Below are 19,249 nucleotides of genomic sequence, written 5' to 3'. Positions count from 1 at the left end.
GTAAACCAATAGAAGAAAATAGGTTAAGCTTCAGGCAGGCTCTTAATATTTTTCTACGATTAAATCAGTTTGAGCGAAAAGTAAAATCCGATTGTAAAAGTTCTGCTTCAGGGGTTGCTTTTGCATTCGTATCCTGCGAGAATATGTAACTGAAAAACATCAAACATTGATATTTTTGGGGAGAGACTGCTTGGTGATAGTTCTTTGAAGATTCCTCCTCCTTGTGAGCAGCAAGGTGAGCAGCCTCCAAAGTCAGCATATACTTCTTTGTGAGCAGCCTCCAAGTCAGCATATACTTCTTCCGATAATGATCAAACTTGCACGCCGTGAAGAACTCGAGTCTTGTACATGTTTTGTTTCTAAAAAATCAAATAGACCAAATAGAAAGAAACAAATGTCGCAGATCAGATTGCATCAAAATTTGAGTTTGGCGACGCATTTGGTTCGAGCTCGAGATTTAAACATGTAGCACAATTCTTTGGCGATTTGAGGCAAATATTATGAAAGAAAGTTGAATGTAACGTTTTGATTTGGATTTCTTATTTTGTAGGAGTAGGGCTGACTTCCCCAATGACCTCTAAGGACCACAAAATCATTTGCACTTTACTAAAATCATTTGTTATTTCAAGCTTTGGTTTTTCGTTTCTAATAAAAACAAAAGTAAAGAAAAAAATCACCACCGTAAAAATAGATAATAATAAAAAAAAAATGAATGGGGAATGACAGTTTAATGTATTTATTCTTGAGAGTTCTAATAATTTTTGATGTATTAAAGTTAAAGAGACAAAGTATTTAAAATATATTTTGTTTTCAGTAAAGTGATAATTGCGTTCTGATCTTTAGAAGGCACAGGGTGCCTCAGTCCTACTGTTCTTAGTTTCTGCTCGTCTTGAGTTTGACTTGGCTATTTATTGTAATTTCTGTTGGTTTTGGGTTTCATTTATTTGTTGATGGTGACCAATGGCAGTCTTACGCTTGGAAAATTATTTAACTCTTTTTCTGCTCATCTTTGGTTTAATTTAGCTCTTTAGTTTTTTTTTAAGCTTCTTCTGTGGAAAAGAATACTTAAGAAATTAGCTAATTTTTTTTTAAATGACATGGTCTTTTTTATTGGTAAATAAAAATCTCTTAAACCTTCATTGTTTTCACCAATAATAATCTAGGTTTTGACTTACCTTTCGTGTTCTTGACAAAATCGTTCAACTATCTTTAATATTAAACTTTATTTTGGAAATCTGGACATACATAATATGCTTTGATTTTGTCTGACATTTCAACTTTTCCTGAAAAATAATGCATTAACCTTTTCTGTTTCCAAGACATAGAATATATACTCTTTTGACAAACTGGATGCACCTATACCATTTGATTTAATTCATTTATAAGAAGAGGAGAAACAGCTACATTAGTAACCCTGAAAGTTTCAACCTAATACCCTCAGTCGTTCTTGAGATATTGCTGAGACGTCTTATCAACCAGCATGCATTTAATGTCTTTTCATTCAGGTTGAAAGCAACATGAACCGTCCCTGGAAGTTTGTAGTTTATACCATATACCAGTCCTAGGATATCCCGCTCGTCTAGGAGTAGTAGGAATAGTGGCGAGAGTGATTGCAATGTTGATAGATTAAAAATTTCAGCTTAATACCCTAAACCATTGCTGGGAAAATGCTAATACACCCCTTTGATAACCCTCATGCGCACAGTGCATTTTGACTCAGCTCAACACGACCCTCACCATCCCCTGAAGTTTTTACTAATATCCTTTGTATTAGCAATAGTTGTAGTCATAGTATCATAAGTAATATTAGGAACATTGGGAGTAGGTTTAGTAATAGCTACAATAGTATTAGCAGTAATAGTATTCAATTGTGCCTTTTGGGTCTAGTTCAGCATCCCCTCCTCATACTTTGATAGTTTCAACTTAGTACTTTAATCTGTTTGTGAAACATTGCTGATACACCCTTTTGATAACCTGCACTCACACAGTATGTTTTGATTTAGTCCAATGTTTCCCTCAGCAACCTCTGAAAGATTCATATTAACATCATTAGCCTTAACAATAGTAATACTGATAGCAGTAGCGGTAGTTGTACTACTACTATTTGGAGTTCTTAAGCTGTTCTTAAAATACTGCTGATACGCCCTTTTCACAACCTGCGTGTAGGCTACATGGTGTGTTTCAATCTAGTTCAACAGCCCCCTCAACGCTTATAGCAAATTTCTCCTTAATACCCTTCGTATCATTAGTAGTTTTGACATTAGCAGTGGAATTAGCAGTAGTAGTGTGCAAATAGTACATTTTGATTGGGTCAACACTCACCTCAAGATTCAATGAAAGTTTCAACTCATTAGTTGTACTAATTTTAGAATAGTGGCAGTAGTATCCATATAGTACCTTCTGATTTGTTTAACATGCCTTGAAAGTTCGACTTAATTCCCTAGATCACGTAAGATATTGCTGATACGTTCTTTTGACAAACTGCAAGGAAAGAGTGTGTTTTAATTAGCTCAACATTCATTTAAATATTCCCTGAGAATTTCACCTTAATACCCTTAACCTTAGTCGAGTAGTAATTCTAGCAGCAGTAATAGTAGTAATAATAGTAATAATAATAGTAGTAATAGTAATAAGAAAGTAATAGTAAGTAAAAGTAAATGTAATAAAATAAATAGTAAAAAAAATATAAATATATATAAAATATAAAAAATTGTTACTTTAATAAAATATAACATAAAAATATAAATAATAAAATATATAATATAAAATATATATATAAATATATAAAAAAATAATAAATAGTAAAAAATAAATAGTAAAAGTATGTAATAGTAAGTAATAGTTGTAATAATAGTAGTAATAGTAGTTTCTTAATACTATTACTACAATGCAGCGCTTTTACACATAGCGCCTTTTGGTTAATTAAAAACCACCTGAAGTTTTAGCTTAATACTCCAAGCTGTTCCTAAAATATTGTTGATATGCCCTTTTACCAACATGCATGCATTTCATGCGTTTGATTTTCCTTCAACCTCCCCTAAGCGTTTCCTGAAAGTTTCACTTTAACGCCATTAGCCTTGATAGAAGTAGTAACCATAATAGCAGTACGCAGGAATTGCCTGTTCGTATTTCAAAATCCACCTTAACCTAAGCTGAAAAGTCCTTCAAAAGTGGAACATGACAATATTTGGCGGGTTATGGGTAGGACTTGGACCATTTGGCGGACTATACTTTAAAACCTTTGCTATAAAAAAAAAAAAAACATTTTTCGTGTGATTGACGACAGATTCAAATGCATTTAAAGAGCAAATAAGATATGTGACAGTATTACAACGACATTAAACATAGTATAAAAAATGCTGTATTCAACCAATATTTCAGACAAAAATTTTGAATTAAAAAAAATAATATCAAGGGGGGACCATCAGAATTTCACCAATACCTTAGTGGGGCATGGCCTAGAATTCGTTAAAGCCGTTCCTGAGATATTGCTGGTATACCCTTTTGACAAGCTACTTGCGTGTGATGGTTTTGTTTAGTTCAACATCCTCTTAAATATTCCCACAAAGCTTAAACTTAATATCCTTAGCTTCAGCAATAGCAATAGTTGTAGTAGTAGTAGTTTCATTACTTGTAGTATGCACATAACACCTTCAGTTTTTGTAGCCCCCCCCCCTAATCCGGCTGAAATTTTCAACTTACTACCCTCAACACTTTATTATTATTTATGACAACCTGCATGCACATAGTAGGTTTGTTTTAGTTCAACATCCTCACAACTTTCCTCGAAATTTTCGCTTTAATACCCTAAGCTTTAACATTAAAGTAGCAGTAGAAGTAGTAATAGTAATAGCACTAGTACTAGAAGCAGTGGCAGTAGTGCTAATAGAAGTATGAGTAGTAACATGTAAATATTGCCAATGGGTTAGTTGGATATCCCCTCAACAAGCCTTGTAAGTTTCAACTTCATATTCCCAGCCCTTCCTACGATATTGCTGATACGCCCTTCCAACAACCTTGCTCTGCACATTGTGTTCTGATTTAGTTCAACTTCCTCTCAATATTCTCTGAAATTTTCACCCTCAATCCCTTAGCCTTAGTGGTAGTAGTTTTTGTTATTGTTATTTTATGAACATAAATAGAACTTGAACTTGAACTATTGATAGTAGTTGTAATGTTGTATTAGCAGTAGTAGCAATAGCAGTAGCAGTATATTGTTTTTTGGTCCGTTGAACATCCTTATCCCCATACCCTGGAAATTTCAACTTATTACTATAAGCCATTCCTAAGATGTTGCTGATACCCCCTTTTGACAACCTGTATGCACATATTGCCCTTTAATTTCGTTCAACTTCGCCCTCAATATTTCCTGACATTTTCAACTCAAAACCTTAGTAGTAGTCACAATAGAAGTAGTAGCTGAAGTAGTAATGGTAGTAGTAGCAGCAGTTGTAGTTGTAGCATCTACATATTGCCTTTTCGTCAATCAATCATCCCACCCATTATTTGCTGAAAATTTAAACTTAATACCTCAAGTCATTCCTGATATTCGCCCTTTGACAGCCAGCACGCGCTATGCATGCATGTTTTGAAATGTACGTTTTGATTTAGTCCAACTTTCCTCTCAACATTCTCCGAAATTTTCACGTTCACACTCTTACCCTCTGTGGCAGTATGAGTCATGATATTTGTAGTAGGAGTAGCAACAGTAGTAGCAGTAGTAGTATGCATATTGCCTTTTGGTTAGTTGGACATCCTCCTCATCATACGCTGGAAGTTTGAACTTAACGCACAATACGTTTCAAAAATATTTATATGCCTTTTGATAGCCAGTGCCCACATAGTGTATTTTGATATATTCCAGCTTCCCCTTCAACATTTCTAAATCTTTTGCTTTAACGTCCTCATTCTTAGCTGTATTCGCAACAGAAATTGTAGTTGTAGTAGCAGTAGTAGTGGTGGTGTTAGGAGTAGTAATAGTGCTAGTGCTAATAGTAGTGGCAGTAGTAGCAGTAGCGTGCACATATTGCATTTTGATCAATTGATCATCCCCTCATCATTCCCTAAAAGTTCCTGCTAAATACTCTAAGTTATTCCTAAGATACACTTTTTTGAAAACCCCACATGCACATAGTGTGTTTTAATTTAGTTCAATACTTCCTTCAGCATTCGATGAAAGCTTCATCGGAATATCCTTGACCTTTTTGACAATTAAATAAAAAAGAAAACAAGTTTTCTTAACTGCAAATAAGGAGCGAGATTAAAAATTAAAACGAACAGAAATTATTCCGTATACGAAAGGGGTTGTCCCCTCCTCAACGCCTTGCTCTTTAAGCTAAAGTTTGACTCTTTCTCACAACTCTACTTTTTAAAACAATAAAAAAATTTAGCGTAAAGAGCGAAGCGTTGAGGAGGGGAAAATCCCTCGCTCTTTACACTAAAGCTTGAATTTCGTCCCAAGGCCTTAAGAATGACCCCTGAATCACAAAGGTCGTAGAATAAACAGTTGAAATTACTAAAAATGTTTAAGCGTAAAGAGCAAGGCATTGTGGAGGGGACGAGCCCCCTTATATGCGTAATATTTTATGTTTGTTTTAAGTTTTAATGCTGCTCATTACTTCCAGTTGAATTTTTTTTTAAATAATGCTAGAAAATCCTGCACCCCCTTCATGGAAATTCTCTTCCCTCCTGATAAATTCCTCCATGGTAAGATCCTCCCACGTAAGCCCCTCCCCTCAACGCACCCCCACCCCAAAGCGAAAAAGTCCCCCGAAAACGTCGGTACATTTCATAATAATTTATTACTATATGTAAACAATGGTCAAGGTTTTTAACTTGCAGTCCCTCCCCCAGGGACTGTGGGAGATTAAGTCGTCCCCAAAGAAATAGTTAATAAGTTTTCGACTACGCTGAACAGAATGACAATCTCATAATTTCGATCAGGTGACTTTGGGAAAAAGATGAGCGTGGGAGGGGGCCAATGTGGCCTCAGATAGAACTTTTAGTTTCCGTTAGAATGAGCCCACTCGCGACGCTCTAGGACCATTGGGTCGATACAATCACCCCTGGGGGAAAAAACAAATAAAAATGCATGCGTGATCTGTCTTCTGGCAAAAAATACAAAATTCCACATTTTTGTAGATAGGATCTTGAAACTTCTACAGTATGGTTTTCTGATACACTGAATCTGATGGTGTGGTCTTCGTAAGATTCTGTGACTTTTAGTGGGTGTTTCCTCCTATTTTATAAAATAAGGCAAATTTTCTCTGATAACTTTTGATGGGTAAGACTAAACTTGATGAAACTTATATATTTAAAATCAGCACTAAATTGCGATTCTTTTGAAGTAACTATTAGTATCAAAATTCCGTTTTTTAGAGTTTCGGTTACTATTCAGCCGGGTCGCTCCTTGCTACAGTTCGTTACCACGAACTGTTTGATAAAAGGTCGGACATGCTCCACTTTCCCAATAAAAAATACTATCAGAGGCAACGCTAAAGCGTTGCTTATAGTAAAGATCTATAAGGCCTTAGTGTGTTAGTATTCTTTTTTTCCTAGAACCCACTTTATATGGAATGGGCGGTGGTTCAAACTTTGGAAGGGGCTCATTTGATTGGAAATTGAAAGCTCTAGCACCCTTATTAGAAGTCAAAGTGATCGGAGGCAACCAGACCCATCCCACGCTCTTATTCCCCAAATGTATTTTTATGTTTTTATTTCAAATTTTTTATGCAGCCATTTTGTTCAAAATATCCAGAAGATAAAATAGCTAGACCTCCAAGGTTGGCGACCCCTTAGACCCCTGAGTTAAGGGCTCTAAGTTATAAAAGTTACCCATTGGTAACATATAAGGTTTCTTATAGGAAAAGAGGGCATTTTCGATCCTGGGTGTCAAAAAAGGCTCAGAGCATTAAAATGAAACTTTCAGAAAATGTTTAGAGGGATGCCGAACACAATAAAAATAAGTTATGTGCATGCTGGTTGTGAAAAAGGGAATATCAGTAATATCTAAGGAGCGGTGGAGGGAATCAAGCTGAAACTCTCAATGCATGTTGAGAAGGCATTGAAAACAGATTGGATCGCAGCTGTTCACCTTGTTCTCTTTAGATGTACCATCTGTTCGATACTGATCGAAAGTTTGAAATTTATTTGTTCAAACTAGTAAAAAAGTCTAATAGCTATGCCTCTAAGGATGCCTCGCCCCTCAGCCCTGGGACAGGAATTGTAAATTATACAATTTTTTTCATTATTTACTCCCAGGATTTGTCATTAGGAAAAGGGAAATGCTTGATTCTGGGTGTATCTGAAAAGGCTACGGGTATTAGGGGAAAACTTTGGAGAATGACAAGGGGTAAATTAAACTTCGTCAAAAAGTACTATGTACATCCATTTTATCAAAAAGTTGTATCTGCAATATTTTAACAATGGCTGAGGATATCAAGTTAAAACTCTCGAGCCATGTTGAGGGAAATGATGGAACCAGTCCCCTCCCATACCCTTTTTAGTAACCGTCCTCCAAAAACTCCCAATCAAAATTTTGAAACATCTTGTTCAAGATAGTCTAATGGTTGAATAACTATGCCTATGGGGATTATATAAGCCCCACAGGTTTTGAGAGGGAAGCCAAACAAATTAAAACACACTGTGTGGACGCTGGTTATCAAAAGGACATACCAGAAATACCTAACGAATGGCTTGGAAGTTTAAACTTCCCGGACATTCTGGGCGGGATGTTTAAAAATGGGTGGAGGGTAACCAGTCCGCTTCCCATTCCCTTTTAGATGCCCTCCCTCAAAAGATATCTGATCAAAATTTGGGAAGAAACATCTTGTTCAAAATACTCAAAAAGTCAAGTAACTATGGCTCCAATGATGGCATACCCCCCACAGCTCCTGGGGCAAGTGCTTAAGCTATAGAACTTCCCCGTTGTTTATATACATAATAATGACTATTGGGAAAGAAATTTGAAACCTTATAAGAACTTGAGGAGCCACAGGCTTATTCAGGGGCTCACAATCTATAGTATACCTATTTTTCTTCTAGAAAGTTGTCGCTTCGGGAGGGGGGTGGAGCTTTAAGAGCCACAAGCTAAATTTAATTCTCCGATCGTATAGATTGATATGCACAATTCCGGTTTAAATAAGGTGCAACACGCCCACTGAGACAGTCCACACCTTGAACTTCGATCGTTGTTGCGCATAGTCAGTACTTACATCAGATTCGTACAAAGTCGGTAAAACTCCACACCTTGGACGTTGGTTGTTTCATCAAAAAGTTAGGACTTAATAAATAAGTGTGTCAAACTCAAAACGAGCAAAACTTAACATGAGTAGGTTTGACAACCCACATGCCTTCTCAAGACCAGAACACAATTTGCACTTTACTGAAAAAAAAGTGACCTTGGATTGTCAGTTAAATATACATATACTACTATTTCCTAAAAGTTTTTTATTCCTTAAACTTTTAATAATTTTTTGCTTATTTGAGTCAAAAAAGTGAAAACATTTAAAATGTAGTCTTGAGAGAAAGATGAACTGAATAAGAACACGCCCTCTGTATGTAGGTTGTCAAAAGGGTGCAGCAGCACTATCTTAGGAACAGTTTGGTGTGTGAAGTTGAAACTAATAGGACTTTTTGTGAGGGATGTTGAACTAACCAAAAGGAAATATGTGCATCCTTATGTTACTGCTTCTACTCATACTGCTGTTGCTGTTATGATTATTACTGGCTCTATTACTACTACTGCCACTGAAGCTTAAGCTACTAAAATTAATTTTACTGCTACTACTACTACTGCTATTAAAATTAAAGATATTAAGGCGAAAAATTTGGGATGTATAGAAAGTGTATGGAACTAATTCGAAACACACTATGCCCCCATAGGCTATTAGGCGGACGCATAAAAAAATTTTCAGGAACGGTTAATGGTATGTATTAAGCCGAAACTTTCAGCGTGTGTTGATGGGAATGATGCTGAAGAAACCAAAAGCATTATCTTAGGAACAGTTTGGTGTATGAAACTAATAGGACTTTTTTCGAGGGATGTTGAACTAACCAAGAGAAAATATTTGCATCCTAATGTTACTGCTTCTACTCATGCTGCTGCTACTGTTATGATTATTAATGCTTCCATTACTACTACTGCCACTAATTCATAGTCTAATACAATTAATTCTACTGCTACTACTACCACTGCTATTAAGACTAAAGATATTAAGGCGAAAAATTTGGGATGCATAGAAACTGAATGGAACTAATTCGAAACACACTAGGCCCACGCAGGTTTTCAAGTTTAAGCATCAGAAATTTTTCAGGAACGGTTGATGGTATGTATTAAACTGAAACTATCAGCGTGTGTTGAAGGGGTTGATACTAAAGAAACCAAAGGTAATATGCTCATACTGCTACTAATGCTGCGACTATTGCTTCTGCGCACGCTACGGGTATTAAGGTGAAGCTTTTAAAGATTATCTAGGTGTACACTCAACTAAATCAAGACAAACCATGAGTATGTGGACTTTCAAAAAGGTGACAATGTAATGTCTGAATAACAGCTTATATTATTAGTTTAGACCTTTAAGGGTAAGTTGTGGGGGTTTTTAACTAGCCGGAAGGCACTGTATGCATAGCTATAAGTATAATTGAAACTTTTAAAGGAACTAATTCGATTCAATATGATGCTCTTATAAAGAGTAAAAAGAGATTGGAAGGCAAGCAGCCCTTCTATCAAGCCCATTTTCCAAACACATCCAGTCAAAATTTTGAGACAACCATTTTGTTCAGAGTATTAGAACTGTTCAGCAGCTATGTCTTTGCGATATTAGGCATGTCAAACCCCACAATTATGCAATTGGCCCATTAGCCTTTAAAGCTAAATATTGCAAAAACATAAATCAAAAGTTTATGGTTGCCAATAAGACACCCCAGCAATATATCGAGAACGACTGGGGGCATTAAGTTGAAACTTTTGGGATACTATTTTTACTAGTGCTCTTACAATTTCAATAAATAAAAGAATGTAAGTGCATCCAGGTTGTCAAAGAGTATGGATAGAATCTTTTGGGAATGATATCAAGTTCTATTTTTCAGGTCAACTTCAGAAGCTATAAAATTTGATAAGAAAATACTGTTTGTGTCATGATGAAAAATTGATGATAATGTTTCCTCAACGTACCAATAGCAGACCATACTATAGACTCATAGAAAAAAAAATTAAAAAGATATAAATATTATTTTTTACATGAAAAAGACTATGACAATAAAAACGAACATAAATTAATTCAAAAACCTTTTCCACAATACAAGTTCTTCAAAGAAAAGTAAAGAGCTCCATTAAGCCAAGAATGAGCAGATATGAAGTCAAATAATCTTCCAAATGTAAAACTACAACAAATCGCTATTAATAAATAAATGAAACTCAAAACGAACACAAATTACGATAAATGGCCAAGTCAAACTCAAAACGCGCAAGAATTAACTTGAGTAGGGCTGATAACCACCATACCTTCTAAAGTCCAGAACATATTTTGCGTTTTACTGAAAACAAAATACATTTTAAATGTTTTACCTTTCTTACTTTCGTTAATAAACAATTAACCAAAATTTAAGAGTAAATTCCAGTATATGTCAATTAAACTGACAATCTAAGGTCATTTTTTTTTTCAGTAAAGCGCAACTTATGTTCTGGTCTTGGGAAGGCATAGGGGTTATTGGTCCTACTCATGTTAATTTTTGCTCGTTTTGAGTTTGACTCGGCTATTTGTTGCAATTTCTGTTCATTTTGAGTTTTATTTATTTATTAATAGTGATTTGTAGTAGTTTTACGATTGGAAGATTATTTGTCCTTATTTTTGCTCATTTTTCGAAATAGACAAGAGTGGCCTATTATAGTTGCCAAAAGTAATGATATGATGGATTTCTGATCTCAATTTCGGCAGAAAAAAAATGGAAGCTTGAAAAACAGTGCCAGAAAACACCAAGCGCTTGATGGCGTTGGTGATTTCTTTTCCGACACTAGTGCCAATTTCAACTCATATGTTACCTACACTTTTTTACAAATACTATTATATGAGATGCTTTAACGATACTCTTATATGATGCTATATGAGACGTCTCAACATATAAGGTACTTGATACAAGAAAATTTTGCAGGAAATTTACTAATATATTACAGGGTTTAGCAAACCAAATGACAGGTCATCCAATTTTCGAGAATCATCAAAAGATCATACCCTCGGAGATTGTAAATGTTTCAAATCCAAATATAAATAAACAGAGAAAATTCAAATAGAAATAGAAATAATTCGCAAATATACTACAAATTCTAAGAAAGTACTTACAATATTTAAAGTACTACCTATTGAATTTACTTATTATCAGAGACAGAGAAAACTTCCATATGAGTATGAAAAACAGCAAATACTTTGCAATGGGGTCACATATCTCAAAAAGAGTAAAATTAGCAATGAAATTTCGATGAAAATAGATATTTTTCTCTTTTAGGAAAAAAAACGCAAGTCTAAATATTTCATAGTTTAATGCCATGCCTCTCCTTTTTTCCCGTTACTTAGCAAGTTAAATTGAACAAGTAGCTGTATCTCATCTCATCTTCTATCAAACAGTTCATGATAACGAACTCTAAGAAAAGAGTGACTTGGCTCAATAGTAACAAAAACTTTAAAGAAACCGAACAGACCCATCAAATATATCGATAGATTTATCAAAAGAATTGGCAAATTATGCTGATTCTAAATGTATACAGTTCATTTGGTTTAGTGTTATTCATCAAAAGCTACAAGCCTCAGAAAGTTTGGCTGATTTTCGAAAAAGTGAGAAAACACCCCCAGAAAATCAAGAAATCTTAATGAAAATCGCATCATCAGATTCAACGTATAAGAAAACTTTACTGTAAGGGTTAAAGTTCCCATATGCAAAAATGTGGAACTTCGTATTTTTTGCCAGAAGAATTAACACGGATGCATGTTTATTTACTTTTTGTGGTTTTTTTCTTCCAGGAGTGATTGTATCGGACCAATGATCCCAGAATATCAGGAGACAGCCAATTCAAACGGAAATTAAAAGTAGTAGTGCTTTTTTCAAGTGACCAAAAAGATTGGAGGGTAGCTAGCCCTCCTCCCCGCGCTTCTTACTCCAAAGTCGTCCGATCAAAATTTTGAGATAGCTATTTCGCAGAGTATAGTTGAAAAGTCCAACAACTATGCCTTTGGGAATAACATGATTCCTAACGTGGAAAGGGCTGTAAGTTATGAAATTTACCCGTTGCTTATGTATAATATTTGTTATTGGGAAGTATACAGGCATTTTTTAGGGGTTCGAGGATCATCTGCTGGAAATTAACCATGGAGAGAGAATTTTTCAGATGGTGAACTTTCCAGGAGAAATTTTACACTGGGGGAATTTGTCAGGATTCCTACATGAACTCATTTTTTTTGTGTCTTACTTTCTATTTGCCGATTCAATTGTTAATTTGGAGATATTACGAGGGAAATATTCAGTGGGGCTGGGATTTTCTGGAGGATTTTCTAGTGGGGGGGGGGGTTCCACGTAAAAAATTCTGCCTGGGGAATTGTCCGTTGGAGCAAATTTCCATTGGAGGAAATTTTTGGAAAAAAAATCCACTGAGGGGGGAGGGTCCAGCATTATTTTAAAAAGATCAATGATTACAATTATTTTTAAAATGAAAGTATACCAAGGAGAATTTTTTAAGCATAATCGTCTGCAAGAAATTTTCTGGGGGAAATTTTCAGCGGGGATGGAATTGTTCAGGGGATATAATTCACAGAAGAGGGACTTCCCATGGAGGAATCTATCGTGGGGGGAGACAATTTTCCATGGAGGGGGAGACGGACTTTCCGACATTATTTGAAAAATAACGGGCATTAAATAGAAAAAAAACTAAAACAAGCTTTTTCTACTGTAAGTAAGGAGCACCATTAAAAGTTAAAACGAAAAGAAACTATCCAATATAAGACAGGACTGCCCCCTCCTCAAAACTTCGCTCTTTACGCTGAAGTTTAACTTTTGTCCTAAATCGTTAAGAACGATTCCTGAAACACAAGGGTCGTCTTATTAATTTAAGACTTTTTTTTAATTAAAATCACTTTGCCATCAAGCCATGGATAATTGAAGAAGTAGCTGAGACATTTAGTCTGAGTGGGAGGTAAAGCTGACATAAAAAAAAATCTTAAAAAACCTTAGCGTGAACGGCGTGAAACTGAGGAGGGGGCAACCCGCCTCATATACGTAGTAATTTCTGTTCGTTCCAAGTTTTAATGTTGCTCCTTATTTACAGTTGGAAAAACTCTTCTTTTTTTTATTTAATAACACTAAGGCTGAAAACGTATACCCCTTTGAGTCTTGTCATTTTTCTTCGATACCCATATCTGTTGATTTAGCGAAAGTGCATCTGTCATAGAGTTTCCATGACATAGATTAGAGTGAAAGTTCTCATCAATAATCTAGACTAGTAAACAGGATTGGCCTTCAAAAATGCAACTCAAAAAATATTTCGAATGGCTATTTGCCCAAAAACCGGAGATTTTGGTGAGTTGAGATTAATTTTGTTCTCCAAACTCTCTCAAACGCAAACTGAAACGCAAACACAAATGGGCCAGACTCTCATTCTTAAGAATGTTTTGGTTTCCCTTCATTCGTTGCATAGCTAACCTGTCTGGAAGGATGCATATGCATTTGGGTCTTACCCTGCAACTATGAGCCCTCCTCCACCTATAGATATCCCACTTAGGCATCGTTTTTCAGCCCTTCTTAACCAATAAGTCAGGAAGCTTTGCTGTTAAATCCTGACACTATGATATACAAATCTACCCCTTTTGAAGTAAAAAAAGAGAGAAAAGGTAAAGAATACGGCATTAGACTTTACGGTCCCTGCCGGCCGTACTGACCGGCCGTTACTTGGTCCTTCAGCCAGGATATGCAATGGGGGGGGGGGTTAGGGGCCAACCATCCTATGCTTTCGCACACCCTTCCTGTTTACCCTCCCCAGATTTAGGGTGTCAATTCACGAAACGTACAGTACAAGGCTTCTAATTTTTTATTTTTAAAATGAAGATACAAAAATTTGTGTTTTTATGGCACCTGGTATTAACCAAGTGACCTATAGGAATAGCAAATTCTGTCGGTCTGTCTGTCGGTCCCGGTTTTGCTACTTTAGGCACTTCCAGGTAAGCTAGGACGATGAAATTTGGCAGGTGTATCAGGGACCGGACCAAATTAAATTAGAAATAGTCGTTTTCCCGATTTGACCATCTAGTTGGGAGTGGGGGGCCCGTTAATTCAAAAAAAAATAGAAAAATTGAAGTATTTTTAACTTACGAACGGTTGATCAGATCCTAATGAAATTTGATGTTTGGAAGGATATCGTATCTCAGAGTTCTTATTTTAAATCCCGACCGGATCTGGTGACATGGGGGGGAGTGGGAGGGGAAAACCTAAAATCTTGGAAAACACTTAGAGTGGATAATTCTGAAAAATTAGAAAAAATGAGGTATTTTTAACTTACGAACGGGTCATCGGATCTCAATGGAATTTAATATATCGAAGGATATCGTGTCTCAAAGCTGTAATTTTAAATACCGACTGGATTTGGTGACATTTGGGGGAGTTTGGGGGGAACCTAAAATCATGAAAAACGCTTAGAGTGGAGGGATCGAGATGAAACTTGGTGGGAAAAATAAGAAAAAGTCTTAGATACGTTATTGACATAATTGGAACGGATCCGCTCTATTGGGGGGGGGGTTAATTCTTAAAAATTAGAAAAAATGACGTATTTTTAACTTACGAAGGAGTGATCGGATCTTCATGAAACTTCATATTTAGAAGGACCTCGTAACTCACATCTCTTATTTTAAATCTCAACCGGATCCATGGCAGTTGGGAGGGGGGGGGACCGGAAATCTTAGAAAATACTTGAAGCGGAGAGATCAAGATGAGACTGGATGGGAAGAATAAAACAAGTCTAAGATACGTGACTGACATAACCGGACCGGATCCGCTCTCTTTGGTGGAGTTGGGGGGGGTAATCCGGAAAAATGAGGTATTCTTAGAGTATCTTGTACTTTAAAGCTCGTGTTATAAATTTCGAGGAGATCCCGTGACATTGGGGGAGTTGGAGGGGGAAACCGGAATTCTTGGAAAACGTGAAAATTAGGGTATTTTTATCTTACGAATAGGTGATCGGATCTTAATGAAACTTGATATATAGAAGGATATTATGTTTCAGATGCTCCATTTTCGGCTCGAATTGGATCTGGGGACATAGGACTTATTGGGGGTATAAACTCGCCCCTGAGTTTCAGATAAATAAGGCCAACAATGCTTTTAACGTCGCTTAAAACTTTTTACTAGGATTTAGGGCCTTGGACAAGAAAAGAAAATTTTGAAAATGATAAGCATATCGCTGACGTCCTAGTATTCAACAGCCTATTTAGTATCATAACCATGGTTTCATTCCCACAAACCACATTGTTAGCAAAACACGTTCCTATTATTATTCAAAATGACTACAGACTGATTTCAGAGACAACGCTATAGAAATACGAAGGAAAAAATAGAGTGGAGACCCATAGGCTTTTCATTTATCATGGTTTCGTGTTTTCTTCTCCAAGCCATTTTGTAGGAAAGGTGTGATCACAAAAACTTGGGAGGAGACTCATTCGATTCTAAATTGAAAGTTTTGGTGCCACTAATAATAGTTGAAAGTGATTGGAGGGTAGCCACCCTCTTCCTATTCCTTTTTTTTGTTCCTGGTCCCCCAGTAACCTTACGTGACACCAAATCAAAATTAGGGTGGCTATTTTGTTCAAAGTAGTTCAAAGGTACAATATTTGTGTTTTAAATTGTTCCAGTTGCCAATTGATGGCAGGTAAATTTTAAAACGTAAAAAAGGGGGTGGTATATTTGTTCTCGGGTGCCCAGTTGGCTCAAAACTTTCATGGATCATTCCTTGGTCAAGAAAAACTCACAATTTTGGGGCAATAGGCTGGTGCAGGGGGTCAGAGAACTGCCCTATTTCTAATTTATAACATTGAGCTATAAATCCTTGAGCCAGGAGCAACCTAATGTATCAAACACTTTTTTGGGCTTGATAGCCCCCTAGAAAAATGTGAACGCTTGGAACTTACAGGTTTTTTATTAAATCATGGACTAAGGGGACCCCAAATGCAGATAGAAAAATAAAAAATAAAAATGGCTCCTTCAGAAATAAGCCCGAACAATTTTTTCAATCAAGCTGACACTCACCCCCCCCCCTCTATATTTTCGGTCCAAAGGGTTCTCAATACCCAAGGAAGCAAAATATTGGCTTGTCTAAAAGGGGGACCTTCAAATGGGCCAAATAACGTTTTTGTCTAAACATATTAAAATGCTTGTGAGTTTTCGTATCAGGGGCCTTAATGCCGAAAACAGAATTTAGTTTAGAGGCACAGGCTCCCCAAAAAATGTCACAATTTTGGTTTCCCGTCCATCAGTAGCCTATGTTGATTTGTAACGCTTTGCGCCAACAGTATTCGCCAAATAGGGTATCCGTTGCATTTCAGGAGGAGCTTGGGAGGTTTAATTGAAGGTTTCAGACGTTGCAGAGACAAAAGGACCTTAAGCTGCGACTCGGAGGAATGCGTCGTGATAAAAATAAAGACACTTTGCGTTTCCAGGCTATCAAAATATCCTATCTGCAATATCTTAGGAGTGGCTTAGTACATTTTTATTAGGAAAGGGAAGAGGGAGGAACGGCTAAAAATGCTATGTCTGCGATCCACCTGATAGCTTTTGCGCAATAAGTTCCAGTGGAATTAGAATCTATTCCCGTCTGAGAAGCAAGGTAAATAAAAAGACATTGTGTGATGTAAAATATATTTAAAGCTGTTAAAACTTTAATAGGTTTCCATGCTTCTCACTGTATAGGCTGATTCTAAATATATGAATTCATTAAAATTAATCTTACCCATCAAAATTTATGCACCTGAGAGCATTTGCCTGATTTTGGAACTGGGAGAACATCCCCAAAAATTTAAAGAATCTTAATGAAAACCCATCATCATTCTAAGAACATCAGAGAACTCGTAGAGATATAAAGCTCCCATTTATAAAAATGTGGAATTTCACGTTTTTATGGCACTTGGTATTAACCAAGTGACATATAGCGATCGCAAATTCTGTCACTCTGTCGGTCTGTCCCGTTTTGCTACTTTAGGCACTTCCAGGTAAGCTAGGACGATGAAATTTGGCAGGCGTATCAGGGACCGAACCATATTAAATTAAAAATAGTATTTTTCCCGATTTTCCCTAATTCTGAAAAATTAGAAAAAATGAGGCATTTTTAACTTACGAACGGGTGATCGGATCTCAATGAGATTTGATATTTAGAAGGATATCGTGTCTCAAAGCTCTTATTTTAAATCTCGACTAGATCTGGTGACATTGGGGGGAAATTGGGGGGGAGCCTAAAAGCTTGGAAAACACTTAGAGTGAAGGGATCGGGATGAAACTTGATGGGGAAAATAAGCAGAAGTCCTAGATACATGATTGACATAATCGTAACGGATCTGCTCTATTTGGGGGAGCTCGGTGGGGGGTAGGGTTAATTCTGACAAATTAGAAATAATGAGGTATTTTTAACTTACGAAGGAGTGATCGGATCTTCATGAAACTTCATATTTAGAAGGACCTCGCAACTCAGATCTCTTATTTTGAATCCCAACCGAATCCAGTATCATTGCGGTGGGCAGTTGGGTGGGGGGACCGGAAATCTTAGAAAATACCAAAAAGATTGGCAAAGGGTTCAATCAAGCAGAAATTAACAGTTCCATGGTCCTTTTTAAGTGACTAAAAAGATATGAGGGCAACTAGCACCCTCTTTATCCCCCAAATACGTCTGATCAAAATCTTGAGACATCCATTTTGTTCATTACAGTTGAAAAGTGCAATACTAAGGATACTAAGTTATATTAATATAATAATAATATAATAATAATAATATAATAAAAGAATAATAATAAGTTAATACTAAGTTATAGAATTTGCCCATTATTTACATATGATATTTGTTATTGAGAAATATACGAACAATTTTCACTGGGTTGGTTGCTATGGGGGGAATTTTCTTGGGGTAATTTTTCATGGAAAGGAGGGGGGAATTATCAACCTGATCTGAAAAAAGTCAGAAATTAAACGGATAAAACAATTTTTTCAACTGAAAGTAAAGAACAAAAAAATTAAATAAAAATAAGCTTTTCCGTATAAAGGGGGGGGGGATGTCTACTCCTTAAATTCCTCGCTCCTTCTGCAAGAGTTTTGATTTTTTGTCCCAACGATTAAAGAGTGACGGCTGAAACCCAAAGGCTGTTGATTTGGAATAAAGAGCTTTTTTAAAGCGCTAAAAAACTTTATCGCAACAGTCGAAGGATTTAGCAGGGGAAAAATTTCTTCATATACGGAATAATTTCTGCTTTTTATTTAATATACTAAAGGAATTCTGGATTTTTCGGCTGTTTCCGGAAGCTTTTCTCAAAAAAAAGAGAAAAAGACAAACAAGACTAATTAGCTAATTAGACTAATTATTCACAGAGATGAATAAAAGTATACAACATGAGGGAAAAGGAAATTAAAGAAAGTCACGTGTGATAGCCTGTAGTTCATGTTAAGCCAAAATTCTAAACAAAATCAAGCATGGGGACAAAATTCCCACACAATCTCAATAAATTGTAGTATAACATAATTTAGGCTCGTTTTCATGTTTTTGAGGTCTTTTTCACCTTTGTTTATGATGTATTCCGTTTTTTCATTTCATGTTTTTTTTTTATTGTTTAGTTGTTTGCTCTAGTTGCTGGCTTCTGGACGTGAAGCCAAAACGTTTGAGCTTCCGTTAATGTAAATTTGTCCCTGTCTTAGTTACAAGCTCTACTGGCTATTCATATTTTTTTATATTTTATATTTCATATTTTATATTTTATTCATTTTATTTGAAATAGAAAAGGAGTGTAGTCAAGGCCGTATCTAGTGGGTTGTTATGGGGTTTGAACCCTTCCCCTGAAATATTTGTTTGACTTGCAAAAACGTAACAAAAATGAATATAAGCAAAACTTTTGATGCGTCTTTTCAATTTTTTTGTACCTCCCTCCCCCCAAAAAATCCTTTTGCAATCTCCCCCCCTCAGAAAAAGTCCTGGACACGGCCCTGAGTCTAGCCCAAGAAATGGTTTACAAATTTTTTTTTT

At 36.1% G+C, this 19,249-nt stretch overlaps 1 protein-coding gene across 1 annotated transcript in view; it reads left to right on the top strand.

The window, feature by feature from the left end:
- Positions 1–354: 354 nt before the first annotated feature.
- Positions 355–19,249, top strand: part of LOC136033173 (uncharacterized) — a 55,860-nt gene continuing 36,965 nt past the window's right edge. The window contains exon 1 of the mRNA XM_065713865.1: positions 355–517. The gene's annotated coding sequence lies outside the window, so the exon portion shown is untranslated. The remainder of the gene's footprint in view (positions 518–19,249) is intronic.

The sequence above is a fragment of the Artemia franciscana genome, chromosome 11 (genome assembly GCF_032884065.1).
Source record: "Artemia franciscana chromosome 11, ASM3288406v1, whole genome shotgun sequence".
Classification (NCBI taxonomy): Eukaryota; Metazoa; Arthropoda; class Branchiopoda; order Anostraca; family Artemiidae; genus Artemia; species Artemia franciscana.
Note: the sequence above shows the minus strand (reverse complement) of the source record. Positions and strands in the feature narration are given on the sequence as shown.